The 13580-nt window shown below is 43.7% G+C and overlaps 1 protein-coding gene and 1 long non-coding RNA gene across 6 annotated transcripts in view; both read left to right on the top strand.

The window, feature by feature from the left end:
- The window catches only part of LOC113121548 (protein NLRC3-like), a 100435-nt gene that overhangs the window by 30363 nt on the left and 56492 nt on the right, over nt 1-13580 (top strand). The window lies entirely within an intron of this gene.
- LOC113121559 (uncharacterized) lies at nt 10727-13309 on the top strand. The gene is made up of 3 exons (XR_003294752.1): nt 10727-10929; nt 11735-11860; nt 12546-13309. It is a non-coding gene; the product is annotated as an uncharacterized LOC113121559 (long non-coding RNA).

Genomic DNA, 13580 nt, shown 5'->3' on the forward strand with positions numbered 1-13580 from the left:
GCTTCTGAACCAGCCTAACGTGATGCCCCTGACACCAAAATGATGCAGCTTCACTAAAAGAATCTCAAAATCAATAGTATCAAATGCTGTTGACAAGTCAAGGAAAATCCTGATCCCAAGAATTTTCAGACAGGTTGTTCATTTCTTTCTGCAGCCATATTGTAATGGATCAAGGACACTGAATCTATCTAAATAATCACTGAGCCTGTGATAAACATTTTTTTCAAATACCTTAGAAATACTTGGCAGAACAAATCTTCTCCTCCTTTGGGCTGCTCCCTTCAGGGGTCACCACAGCGAATCATCTGCCTCCATTTAACCCTATCCTCTGTATCCTCCTCACCCACACCAACTATCCTCATGTCCTCCTTCACTACATCCAAGAACCTCCTCTTTGGTCTTCCTCTAGGCCTCCTTCCTGGCAGCTCTAACATCAGCATCCTTTTACCAATGTATTCACTGTCCCTCCTCTGAACATGTCCAAACCATCTCAATCTGGCTTCCCTGGCTTTTTCTCCAAAACATCTAACATGAGCTGTCCCTCTGATGTCCTCATTCCTGATCCTATCCATCCTCGTCACTCCCAAAGAGAACCTCAACATCTTCAGCTTTTTCTCTTTTTCTCAGTGCCACTGTCTCTAAACCTGTTTATCAACCAAAGCAGGAATAGAGGGACAGGATATGAAGACCAGTTCATAAGCCATAAGGATATCACTCCTGCCTCTCTCAGGAATGTGATTCTTCTGCCGTTGGTTTGCTACAAGTGGGAGGTCCGAGTTTCAGCTTGACTGAGTGTTGTTGCTGCTTTCAGCCACTAGATGGAGACACAACACGAGCCCCCTCATACAGAGACACAGGCCCAAGGGCCCCTGAGCTCTCAGACCCCTGGTTAATCCAGCCCTCATTATTAGACAGTTTCCAGGAGCAGCTCATGGACTCTGGGCTCCTCATACACACAGATAAACACATTTGAATGACATTCAATAAATACACACTTTCTATGTGATATATTGTGAAGCTGAACTTTGGAGAGGATAAACAAGTTTGTTTAAAATCTTTGCAAATTTATTAAAAATAAAAAAGTCTGAGAGTCCTTCAGGCACCTTTTGGCAAACTCCAGGTGGACTGTCATGCGACTTTTACTGAGGAGTGGCTTCTGTCAGGCCACTCTACCACACAGGCCTGGTTGGTAAACTGCTGCAGAGATGGTTGTTCTTCTGGAAGGTCCTCCACTCTCCACAGAGATGACATTGTCATCTGAAGTGAGCTCTTTCAGAGTGACCATCGGGTTCTTGGTCACCTCCCTGACTAAGGCCCTTCTCTTTTCAGATGCACTGTATATCCAAAACATCTGTCTGGTCTGACACCTGTTAGCCGTCCAACGCTACAAAGACACCATGCCAAATCAGGTGTTGTGTTTACACCTCGGTCTGTGTACACACAAACTGTTCGTAGATTTAGCCAGATGAAGGAGCTTGATCATGAAGGGATTTGTATGTGAAAAGAAGGAATTTAAAATCTATTATGGATTTTACAGGGAGCCAATGAAGAGAAGCTAAAATAGGAGAAATACTCCTATTCAGCTGACAGGAACTCTTGCTAGTTCCTGTCAGGACTCTGGCTGCAGCATTCTGGATTAACTGGAGGCTTTTTATGGAGATAGTGGGACATCCAGATAGTAATGAGTTACAGTAATCTAGCCTTGAGGTAATAAATGCATGGACTAGTTTTTCTGCATCATTTTGAGACAGGATGTTCCTAATTTTGGCAATGTTGCGCAAGTGAAAGAAAGGCAGTTCTAGAGATTTGTTTTGTGTGAGTTAAAGGACATGTCCTGGTCAAAAATAACTCCAAGGTTTTTTACAGTAGTGCTGGAGGCCAGGGCTATGCCATCTAAAGTAGCTATAATTTTAGAAAAGTTATTTCTGAGGTTTTTAGGCCCAAATACAATAACCTCTGTTTTCTCTGAATTTAAAAGTTACTGGTCATCCAGGCCTTTATGTCAATTAGACACGCTTGAAGTCTGGTTCCCTGGTTTGTGTTATCAGGTTTCATAGATAGATACAGCTTCCTAATGACATTGCCTAAAGGAAGATGTTTGGGAGAGGTCCACTGACAAATGACTGGATTTTCAGTTTGTCAAGTTTCTCTAATAATTTAGAAAAGTCCTGTTTTAAAACTCCCTTTCTGGTCTCCACTCCACTCACATGCAGGATCAGCTGTTTGACTCCTTGGTGTTTTGAGATGACCTGTGGGAGGAGAGCTGCTGTATCAGTGACCATGGCACTTGGGTAGCTGCATGTAATAATTCTGCTGTTTATGTCACTGACAGCAGCAGGATATCTCTGTTCTTCACATCTGTCCCAGATTCTTTGTCTCTGTCTCTCTGACTGGCTCCATGGCTCCATTTTTCATTAAATTATGACTTTTTGTGCTTGTTTCTCAGTCACAGCAGACATTTGTTGCTCATTAGAATTTAGATATGACAGTGGTTGAACCCTGTTTCTGAGCTGTATGTTTGATGATCCTACATATGCTCCTGGGGTGCCACCATTCTTCTTTCTAATTCTGTGACACTGTGGCACCAAGTTTATTCCAGGTGACTTTATTCTGATCAGTTCCCACTTTTGGTCAACATAACATTTATTACTGACCACTGGGTCTGAACAGGAGCGTGTCCTGAAGTCCTTTTTCAGATTCCAGACCAAGAGTCTTCATTTGTAACACACTGATTTCCTCAAGATGTATCCTGCAGTTTGGGCACAATGTGTTTTCTTTTCCAGACATGTTGAAAAATGAACAATCCCTGACTGTAGTCGCTCAATAGGCCAGATGAGGTGTTAAAAGTAAAATTCATTAGATCTCCTCTGTCTGCTGTTGCTATGGTTACCAGCCGATTGTCAGCATCCTGCTTATCCCACTGGGTGGTTCTGACTTCAGCTCCATCCTGAGTCCTGTCCCGTCTTCCTCTCAGCATCTCTGACAGCTGTCAGACCCAGAGAAAAGCTCAGTCCTTTAGAAACTTTGAAACTTCCTGGTTGTGGAGCAGGATCAGCACTTTGTGGACTCAGAGCTCCAGAGACAGAGAACTGATCAGTGACTGATGGGATATCAATAAAACCATGTTTGTCTTTGCAGATGTCGGTATCCCAGACAGAGACCAGGTTCTCCAGGAACCATCTGTCAGTCTGTGAAAAGTGACTGCTCCACAGGAGATTCTCCAGTCTTCAGTCCTGAACCTGGACCCCCATACACCAAGTAAGAGCCTGTTTCTCCTGTGAACTGAGCTGAAGATGCGTCAGTTCTTAGGCACATTTGAAGGCACCAGGTAGGTACCAGGGACCAGATTCCCAAAACTCTGGGTTTGCAGATTCCTGTCTTTGTGAACACAGAGTGTTCAACAGGTTTCTAAAGTAGTGAGTGTAGAACCCCAGTCCAGAGTCCTCCTATAGTCTGCCTGTAGTCTTCTGTCAGAGTCAACTGCAGTGTGACCACCTGTTTGGAGCTCTGGGAGGTCATGGCAGCTGACCCGCCCCCCCAAAGTACTTGTTAAGGCTGTCAGGTGGCCTAAGACCTTACCAGGCCACTTCATAGCCCAGGTCAGCTGTTAGGTGAGTTTGGACCAGAGGATGTCTGGGACGATGATGCTAAATGCCGAGCTGAAGTCCACAAACAAGATCCCTGAGCAGATGATGTAATGCAGGGCCACGTTGACTGCAGAATTTAGGTGCACCTCCACCTGCCCCCCCTGACCTGTTTGCCTGGGAAGAAAACTGCAATTATTTTTCAGTCAAAATCCTGATTTAGCCAAACACAGTTTTCAAATGACAAAGCTGTGATTTAAACTCAGATTAAAACATGATTTTAAACTACAGACTGGAAACAGTCCAGTGTCCCCAGGACCCACATACTCTGCCCTGATCCTCAGGCTTCATGTGGATCCTGCAGAGTAAATCAGTGAGTGGAACCAGAACAATCAACCAATAAGTTTGACTTTAGTGCTGCGGCTACAACACTAAGACTAGTGTCAGAGCCAAAGAGTAGGCTGCATCAGTCCTCTGGGCCTGTTTTGGTTTCAGAGCACAGGTTACACGACAGAAAGCTGTTGAATATGCCTGGATAAGGCAGCAGAAATGTTAAAGAACGGCACATATTTCTTCCAGCATTAAAGAAAACTAGAGACAGTTGTCATCTGTACATGACAATACAACAGTCTATGTCAATACAAAACTAAAACTCTCTTTGCTGCTGTCCTGGACTGGATCAACATGGCACATACACGCTACTGAATTAGAGCAGGACTCGAGAGGTTGATTCATGACAACTGGACTTCTAGTTTTTAGGTTGAAACATTTCACGACTCATCCAAGTGGTTCATCAGTCTAAGAAAAACTGGACTGGAACCTGCAATTTATCTCCCAGGTTGGTTTCACTCCACCTCTAGTCCAATGGGCTCACTAAGTGTGCTATGTAAATCAGGTGAGTCATTAGACCCACACTCCTGAGTTGGTTTCACTTTACACCTGGTCTGAATAGGTTCGTTGGGTGAACAAAAGGAGTGAGCTCAGGTGAGGGTCGTTAGGATCTAATGGTGGACTCATGTGACCCCTCTGATTCACCAACTGCAGTGTGTGTCCTCCCTGGAAGACATTTGATGTGGTCCTTATCCTGCCTTGTTGAAAGTCCACTTAGGGTAGCCGCACAACTCATAAGTGTGGGTCTAATAAATTTCACCTGATTTACATAGTCTCACCTAATGAGCCTATGGGACTAGGGGTGGACTGAAACCAACCTGAAAGATATATTGGAGTTTCCATACCAGCTTTCTCTTAGACTGATGAAGCCACTTGGATTAGTGAAACATTTCAACCTAAAAACTAGAAGTCCAGTTGTCATGACTCAACCTGTAGAAAACTTCACCTGGACTGAGAATCTCCACAGACATTAAAGCTGTAGATGCAGTTTGTCACTTTAATGCTTCAGTCGATTGACAACACACACACACACATAATAATAAGACTAAGTCAAACTAAAGCAGTTCAGGAAAGAGAAACACATCTTTCCACATGTGGAGCAGCTCAGGCCTCTGGCTGTTCTAAATAGAGCTCAGCCTGTGTCTACAGTGGTAGTGACTGAAAACATCCTAGTCGTTCCCAGCGTTATGTTTGCAGTCCCCTGGTGCTGCTGTTGCATCAGGAATGCAGTGGTTGAAACCCTTCCAAAAAACTCCAACATGCAGTTCTCCTTCAGTTTCCTGCTGTTATTGTGCAGCTTTGAAGGGATTGATCCACTTCCAGACGTGGTGTCATTGATGCACTTTGGAAAAGGAAGTTGGTTCTTTTTCATTGAGTTAGTAAAATGATTCCATCTCCTTTGTTCAGACTGAGGAGTCTCATTGTTTGATGACTTTATTTCTGCTGTCACATGGAAATGTTTCTGTCTTATCACTTTTTCTGTTTCTCACCACATTTCTCTTCTTCTCTCTTCTTTCTTTCCCTCAATGAACATCTCACTGGATCATCTTGATGTTGAGCTGCAAACCTTTGCAAAGTGACAAACTCAGTGTTGAATGTTGATCAGATTCCAAACTTCATGATCAGTCAGTTCAGCTGTGGAGGAAAACTGATTTAAAGCCAGCTGGGAGACAGCTGGGAGTTTCCAGCTTCTGTCCAGTCAAACAATAAGAAAGTTTCCACACTCAACATGTCTCCACCTCAACTAATCCCAGTTTGCTTCATGTCCACAGGGACAGGACCAGGACTCAGGTCTCTGAGGAGCAGCGGCTGTCCAGCTGTTCTTTGTGTCAGGACGTCCTGAAGGATCCAGTCTCTATCAGCTGTGGACACTGGTTCTGCAGACAGTGCATCACCTCATACAGGGACCGGTCTGGTTCAGCAGGAGACTGTCCCTGTCCCCAGTGTGGAAAAAGACTCAGAACCAGTAAGACCCACCGATTGTTCTACATTTGAGTTGGTCCTTCACAGTCGAGATTCTGTGTCACACAAATATCTATTTGATTGGACCCTTTTTCTTGTCTTCCAGTGGACTCTGGTCTGCAGGAGATTTTAGATCAGCATAAGACCAGTCTGAGGACGAGATGTGAACGTGTGACTGAAGGACCTGATCCAACAGGAAGTGGAACCCTCCTCAACAGGATCTATGCTGAGCTCTACATCACAGAGGGACTGAGTGAAGAGGTTAATACCCAACATGAGGTCAGGCAGCTGGAGACCACTTCCAAGATGGAGACCCTCCATGACACTCCAATCAAGTGCCACGAGATCTTTAAAGCCTCCCCTGACCAGCAGAGACCCATCAGACTGGTTCTGACCAACGGCGTCGCTGGTGTTGGCAAAACCTTCTCAGTGCAGAAGTTCAGTCTGGACTGGGCAGAGGGCTTAGAAAACCAAGATGTCAGTCTGCTGGTCCTGCTTTCGTTCAGGGAGCTGAACCTGATCAGAGATGAGCACATCAGTCTTCTCAGGCTGCTCCATGTTTTCCATCCAACATTACAGAAGGTCACAGCAGAGCAGCTGGCTGTCAGTAAAGTTCTGTTCATCTTTGACGGCCTGGATGAAAGCAGACTGTCACTGGATTTCAACAACAGGAAGGTGGTGTCTGATGTCACACAGGAGGCCTCGGTCAACGAGCTGCTGACAAACCTCATCCAGGGGAATCTGCTTCCCTCGGCTCTGGTCTGGATAACTTCCCGACCTGCGGCGGCCAATCGGATCCCTCCTACGTGTGTGGACAGGCTGACAGAAGTCCGAGGCTTCACTGACACCCAGAAGGACGAGTACTTCAGGAGGAGGTCCAGGGATGAAGAGCTGTCCAGCAGAATCATCTCCCACATCAAGGCATCCAGGAGCCTCCACATCATGTGTCAAATCCCAGTCTTCTGCTGGATCACTGCTACAGTTCTGGAGCACATGTTGACCACAGAGCAGAGAGGAGAGCTGCCCAAGAACCTGACTGACCTGTACTCACACTTCCTGCTGGTTCAGACAAACAGGAAGAAGCACAAGTACCGTGAGGGACATGAGACGAGTCCACTGCAGCTGACGGAAACTGATGGGGAAGTTCTTCTGAAGCTGGGGAGGCTGGCGTTTGAACATCTGGAGGAAGGAAACATCATATTCTACCAAGAAGACCTGGAGCAGTGTGGTCTGGATGTCCCAGAGGCCTTGGTGTACTCAGGAGTCTGTACAGAGATCTTCAAAAGAGAGTGTGTGATCTTCCAGAAATCAGTCTACTGCTTTGTTCATCTGAGTGTTCAGGAGTTTCTGGCTGCAGTCTACATGGTCCACTGTTACTTTGACAGGAAGACACAGGTGCTAGAGAAGTTCCTGGGCGGAAAGATGTACTCCCACATGGAATATAAAGATGGATACCTTCATGTTACAGCCATGTCCCTGGAAAAACATAAAACATTGGATGACTTCCTCAAAATATTGATGGCAAAATCCCTTCAAAGTAAAAGTGGCCAGCTGCACCTGTTTGTCCGCTTCCTTCATGGTCTCTGTCTGGCGTCCAACCAGAGAGTCTTAGGAGGTCTGCTGGGTCAGACAGAGACCAGTCCAGAAACCATCCAGAGAGCCATCAACAACCTGAAGGAGATGAACAGAGATGATATCTCTCCTGACAGAAGCATCAACATCTTCCACTGTCTGATGGAGCTGAACGACCACTCAGTCCATCAGGAGATCCAAGAGTTCCTGAAGTCAGGGAACAGATCAGGAGTATCCAGTGCTCAGCTCTGGCCTATATGCTGCAGATGTCAGAGGAGGTTCTGGATGAGTTGGACCTGAAGAAGTACAACACATCAGACCAGGGACGACTGAGACTGATTCCAGCTGTGAGGAACTGCAGAAAGGCTGAGTAAGTCGAGATGTGCCCAAGTGAAAAAAATCAGTTTTTGTATATTTTCTAAAAGTATATTGAGTACAAGACACAATGATATTGGATTGATACTCCTAGTGAATATAAGTCCACTATAAGCATCATTGTGTGTTTAATAAATACACCAACAATGCCCTCTGAATGGATTCTCCAAACACTGAGTCTGAAATGTAGATACTTTACTTCGATTCCAATCCAATGATGTTGGACTAAAAGCACTACTTCCTGTTAGCATGTTCTCAAATGCTCTTACTTTGAAAAGCCCAGTGCACTTTGAAGACGTTCTAAAAGGATTGAAAATAATCTGAACTCCTACACAAAGTCCAAAACCCGTCAGTCCAACAAATATTGATTTGAACTCTAACACTATTAAATCCAGCCATTTAAGGGCTTTGGAACAAAACAAGTCATTCAAGGTAACAACAATAACAATAAACAGGAACAATAGTTTGTGTTTTCTATTAGTGAGGTCAAAGTATTATTTGGCTGCACCACTATGGGACTAAATGGATTTTAGTGATCTTCAGGATTCTGCATAGTTCTCCGAAGAATTCTGTCCAAACATCCAAAACACATGAAGTAAACATGTAGTATGAAAGAGTATTTTGAAGTGAAACTTTGTCCACAGGAATTAGACCACTTCCAAGAGTCCACTTTCTCACAGCCAGGAACACATACATTGTGTACTTTAAATAAGTCTACTGAAATAGAGCTCAAGTTAAATGGAGGCATAGTATTATATTTGGAAGAGAATGACACAATTTGAAGTAAAAACACAAACCATGAACAGACTTTTGGAAAATATCAGTAAATATACTTAAATTTTTTTCTCTCTGTCCAGTGAATGAACACAGTTCTTCTTTTTCTTTCCAATGGTTTTTCCATGGGACACATTTTTCTTCTGTTTCTCTTCACACACTGATGTTTTTCTGCCACATGTGAACAAATGTCCAACATTGGAATAAACAGGGACAGGCCTGTTGTGGAAGTTCCAAAGGAACTCAGTTTTCTCTGCTTCCTGTCCAAGATGAAAGCAGAACAAAGATGAAGCGTGTGCAGTGTGACAGAGAGTGAGAAGAATTCTTATTTCATGTCCAACCCACTGAGAGAAGATCAGCTGAACCACTGATGTGAAGACACAACAGGACATGTCCCTGTTTGACATCAAGTGATTCAACTCAATATATTGTCTCTGTCACAATAACAGCTTTTCTAATATATGTGTCCTCACAGACTTTCTGACTGTCGACTCTCAGAGACTCACTGTGAAGTCGTGGCCTCAGCTCTGAAGTCCAACCCCTCCCATCTGACAGAACTGGATCTGAGTCAGAACGACCTGCAGGATCCAGGAGTGCAGCAGCTGTGTGGTGGACTGCAGAGTCCAGACTGCAGACTGGAGACTCTGAGGTCAGACCCCATGTTTAGGTTGTGTGCTGAGATGAATGTGATGTGAAAGTTGTGCTGACACTAAACTGCAGACATGAGGCTGATATTAGACTGATCCACACTGAGGATCTTCATGGGAAAGGCTGTTTTCCCTCTCAGAGAAATGTGGCTGCACAACATGAGTTTGTATAGATGGAGCCACAGGTGGAGCTGGCAGAGTTTCAGAGCTGAAGTCACTCCGTCTTTATTGAAGCAGCAGCATGTTGACATTCATATTAATGACAGCTCTTTGACCCTTTTTGGATGGGACTGCTTTGAACCTGCATCCTGTTGGCTTCAGCTGTTTGGAGTTTCCACTTTCTAAACTTCTACTTTCTAAACCTTCTTCAGCTCTGAACACATTTGAAACATTCAACATTTTCAAGAGGAACTTTGGTTTCTAACGTTACATCTTTGATTCTTTATACAGGTTGATTCGCTGCAGTCTGTCAGAGACCAGCTGTGGTTATCTGGTCTCAGCTCTGAAGTCCAACCCCTCCCATCTGAGAGAACTGGACCTGAGAGACAACAACCTGCAGGATCCAGATGTGCAGCAGCTGTGTGATCTTGTGGAGAATCCAGATTGTAGCCTGCAGACTCTGAGGTCAGTAGAGGGCTGGAGTCAGTCCATGGTGCTTTCAGCAGGACTGGACTAAACCCAGTCAGTATCAAAGCAAAGATCCAGGATTTCCTGTAAAGCTCCAACCTTCTCAGTGAAGCTGTGAGAGGAGAACAGGGACAGGCTTCAGGATTGGACAGAAAGACAGAGAGAGAGACAACATTCAGCCAATCAGATCAGCCAGAAGCTTGTTGTGATCATGTGTTTGAGTTGATGTGAAGACGACTGTTGCTGATGAAGTCAGTGAGTCAGGAACACAAAAACAGTCTTTTATCCAGATCAATGTCAGGCAGCTGAGCTTGAGCTTAATTCCTGCATTTCAATCCAACAAACACTGGTTCACTTTGGCCTGGTCAGTCACCATGGAAACTGGGTTGATCAATATAGTCATCTATAGCTAACTTGCACTGAAGCAGGATCAGTTTAATGTCTCACATGAGAATTTATCAGTAGCCAATCAACAAAGTGGAAAAACACCAGTCAGTCTTCAAACAGGATCCCAGTCTGAACCAAATCCTGGTTCACCTTAAAGTCAGAGTGAAGACCAGAGCAGTGGGCTGAGTCATAGGTTCTGTCAGAGGTCATGTGGGCTCTGAATCAGCAAATCAGGTCAATTTAAGGTTTGTGATCATTTCAGTTCAGTCTGATCTAATTCTAGCAGTGAACAGTTTAATCCATAATGTGAAGGAATGAATCCAAACTACAGCCTGTGATGAACTGAGGAGAAATCTGATGGGATTGTCAGCAGGGACTGGACAGAACACACACGTTGCAGATCCATGATGTGTGGTGGTGCAGTGTATTGTCTGGAGCTAGTTGAGGGTTTGATGACTCCTTGTATGTGGACGCCTGCTGAGAGAAGGAGGAAATAAAAAGGAGGAAAAGAGAATCTGATTATTTATTTACTCACCTTCTAACTGAGGTTTGTTCCAACAGGTTTGGCTTCGATTGGAAAACAGTGACTCAATCTTCCAAAGACAAATCCTGTGAGTAACATTGAAACATTGTCTTCATCTAATTTTTAAAGTCTGATTTTATAAAGTGTTTTTGCTCATTTCATTGTAAAATCTTTCTAAATTGTGTTTTTGGCTCAGGAAAACACCTGCGCCCAAAGTACTACAGGCTGTGTTTGATTTGAGGTTTTGAGTTTTAATTATTCATTATACTTTCAAATAAACTGAGTGAAGTAAAAATATTTCATCTAAAATGTAGTGAAATCAAAGTATGAAGTATTTGAAATGGAAATACTCAAGGATGTTTGTTAAACATTAAATTGAATACTACACATTCTTAGGTCTGACGGTATTAAACAACGCAGCAAAAATGTTCTCCCTGTGCTTGTGTGGGTTTTCTCCAGGTCCTCTGGTTTCCTCCCACAGTCCAAAAACATGTATGTCAGGTTGATTGGTGACTCTAAATTGCCCATAGGAGTGAGTGTGTGAGGTTGTTTGTCTCTATGTGGCCCTGTGATGGACTTCCATTGACTTCAGTCTGAAGTCTGGAATCTCAGTGTTGGCCTGACTGGTAAAGTCTTCGTCCACCTGCAGCATCACTCCAGCTGATGGTGACCTCATAGCAAAGTCACTTTGGTCATCACAGCTTTAGATCAATTGTAGATCTATTTATGATAGATTTATCAACTTTAGCTCAATAAAAATACCAACTGAATAGTTGTTTTTTATATTTTCCATAAACTCATCCAGCTGTTTTATAAAGACTTTTTCCAATGTTTTAGAAAATTGGGTTGTCAGTGTCTTGTGTCACATTTTACCAAGCTTTATTTTTTTTCAGCTGCAGGTCAGAGGGAAGCACCAAACATCACAGTCACTGCCCAGGATGGAAGTGTCAGCATGGCACCTCAGATTACTGGTGTTCATGTGAGCGGTGATGTAAACATCACTGTAAACAACACATCTGGTAAATATTGACCAGAATTTATGAAGCTCCTTCTGTTTATTTATGTGATTGCATTATTCACATGATACTGATGCTCCTAAAACCAAAGGTACTGTGATTTTTCACAACCAAGTAACAAAAAACTATTAATTTACTGATTTTACTGCACTTTGCTACCAGCAGAATGTAACTTATTTGAGTTGTTGTGGAGTTGATGCAAACACAGCTGGATATTCCCGTCCAACAGCGTCAGTTCAAACAGGAAGTAGTAAAGAAGCTGCATAGTTGGCTGTTAACATGACGTGTGCTGATTTCTACTGTCTCATCAGGTCAGCAAAATTAAAAAGAACTAAGAACAGTGAACCCAAAGTGATTCCCAAACAACATATTTTGTCTTGTTGAAAGCTGATTTCACTTTTTGATTCCAGTAGGGGACATGACATGTCAGGAATTTTTATCAGCATGAAACTCATCATCTCCAGCTCTTCTTGTTCCCTTTAGCTGTCTTTAAAACCCCATTAGTAGCAGAAAGTAGCAGGTCTGACCTCCTGCCACTATGTTGTTGATTTGACCCCACAGGTCTCCAGAACAGGACACGTATGTTTTCTTCATTCTAACTGACCAGACCTGCCCCCCAGTGTACCATGGTAGAAATGTGTGAGTGAGACATAAGTTGATAAAAGTCCTTATCCTGCTTGTTCCTCAGATGCTGCTCCTAGAAATGAAAATCTACAGAGGCCTCAGAGTCCGTCAGCAAAGACCTTGTTATTATCAGTTCGGACCCAGTTTGTTCAAAATGTGTCAGAACCAGTTCTGAACCAGCTGCTGGACAGTCTTTTGCAGCAGGATGTAATAAATCAGGGAGAAATGGAGTCCGCCAGAGCAGAGACCAGAGCTGACAGGGCTCGAGCTGTGATTGACATGGTGAGAAGAAAAGGAACAGAAGCCAGTTCAGTCCTGATTGATGGTCTCTGTCAATTGGACCCACACCTTTCCAGAACCTTAGACCTGATGTGAAGTAGAGATGTGGCTCAGTGAAATGTCTGACTGTAATATCATGATGGGATCTGGGGTCCTGAATGGAGACAGTTTATGACTTCACCTCAAACTCTTATCAAGGTGCTGTTGATCCAAATATGGAAATGTCTTGATTTTGTCTTTTTGCCTTTTTAAAACACTTTTTGTTTCCTTACATTTGAGTGTCCACATCCAGATGTGACAGTGGCCTCACTCTTTGCAGTGACAGTGCAGTGGCTGCTTGCTGCCACTTTTTGGGAAACCAGTTTTTCTAGTTCCAGCCCTGGTTATGGTTTGTTTTGTTCAGAAAGGTGTTGGGAAGCCACGGCTCCTGCTCATTGGTCCAGTCTGAGTCTGCTCACCTCATTTCTACTGACTCTGTTTGGATGTGCTGTCCATTCTCCTCGTCCCACTGCTGAACCAGGAAAACTGGCATGTTGTGTTGCAGCCCCAGGCCTGGAACAAAACAGAGACCAGCCCTGCTCAGTCATGGAAACTGTGGGACATGATCCAATATGTAACCATATCCATTCCATAAGCATTCATTGAATCTTATATGATCAGTCTTTTATATTCATTATGTACATAGCCTATATTTCTATTTTTATTATTACGACTCAGGTTTATTAGGACTCTGTTGCTATAATAAACATGTGGTTCAGACTTTGTCGACTGGAGACTTTGATTTCACACATTGGCAGAGAAGAAAAGAGAAGAACAGTGT

The sequence above is a fragment of the Mastacembelus armatus genome, chromosome 20 (assembly GCF_900324485.2).
Source record: "Mastacembelus armatus chromosome 20, fMasArm1.2, whole genome shotgun sequence".
Taxonomy (NCBI): domain Eukaryota; kingdom Metazoa; phylum Chordata; class Actinopteri; order Synbranchiformes; family Mastacembelidae; genus Mastacembelus; species Mastacembelus armatus.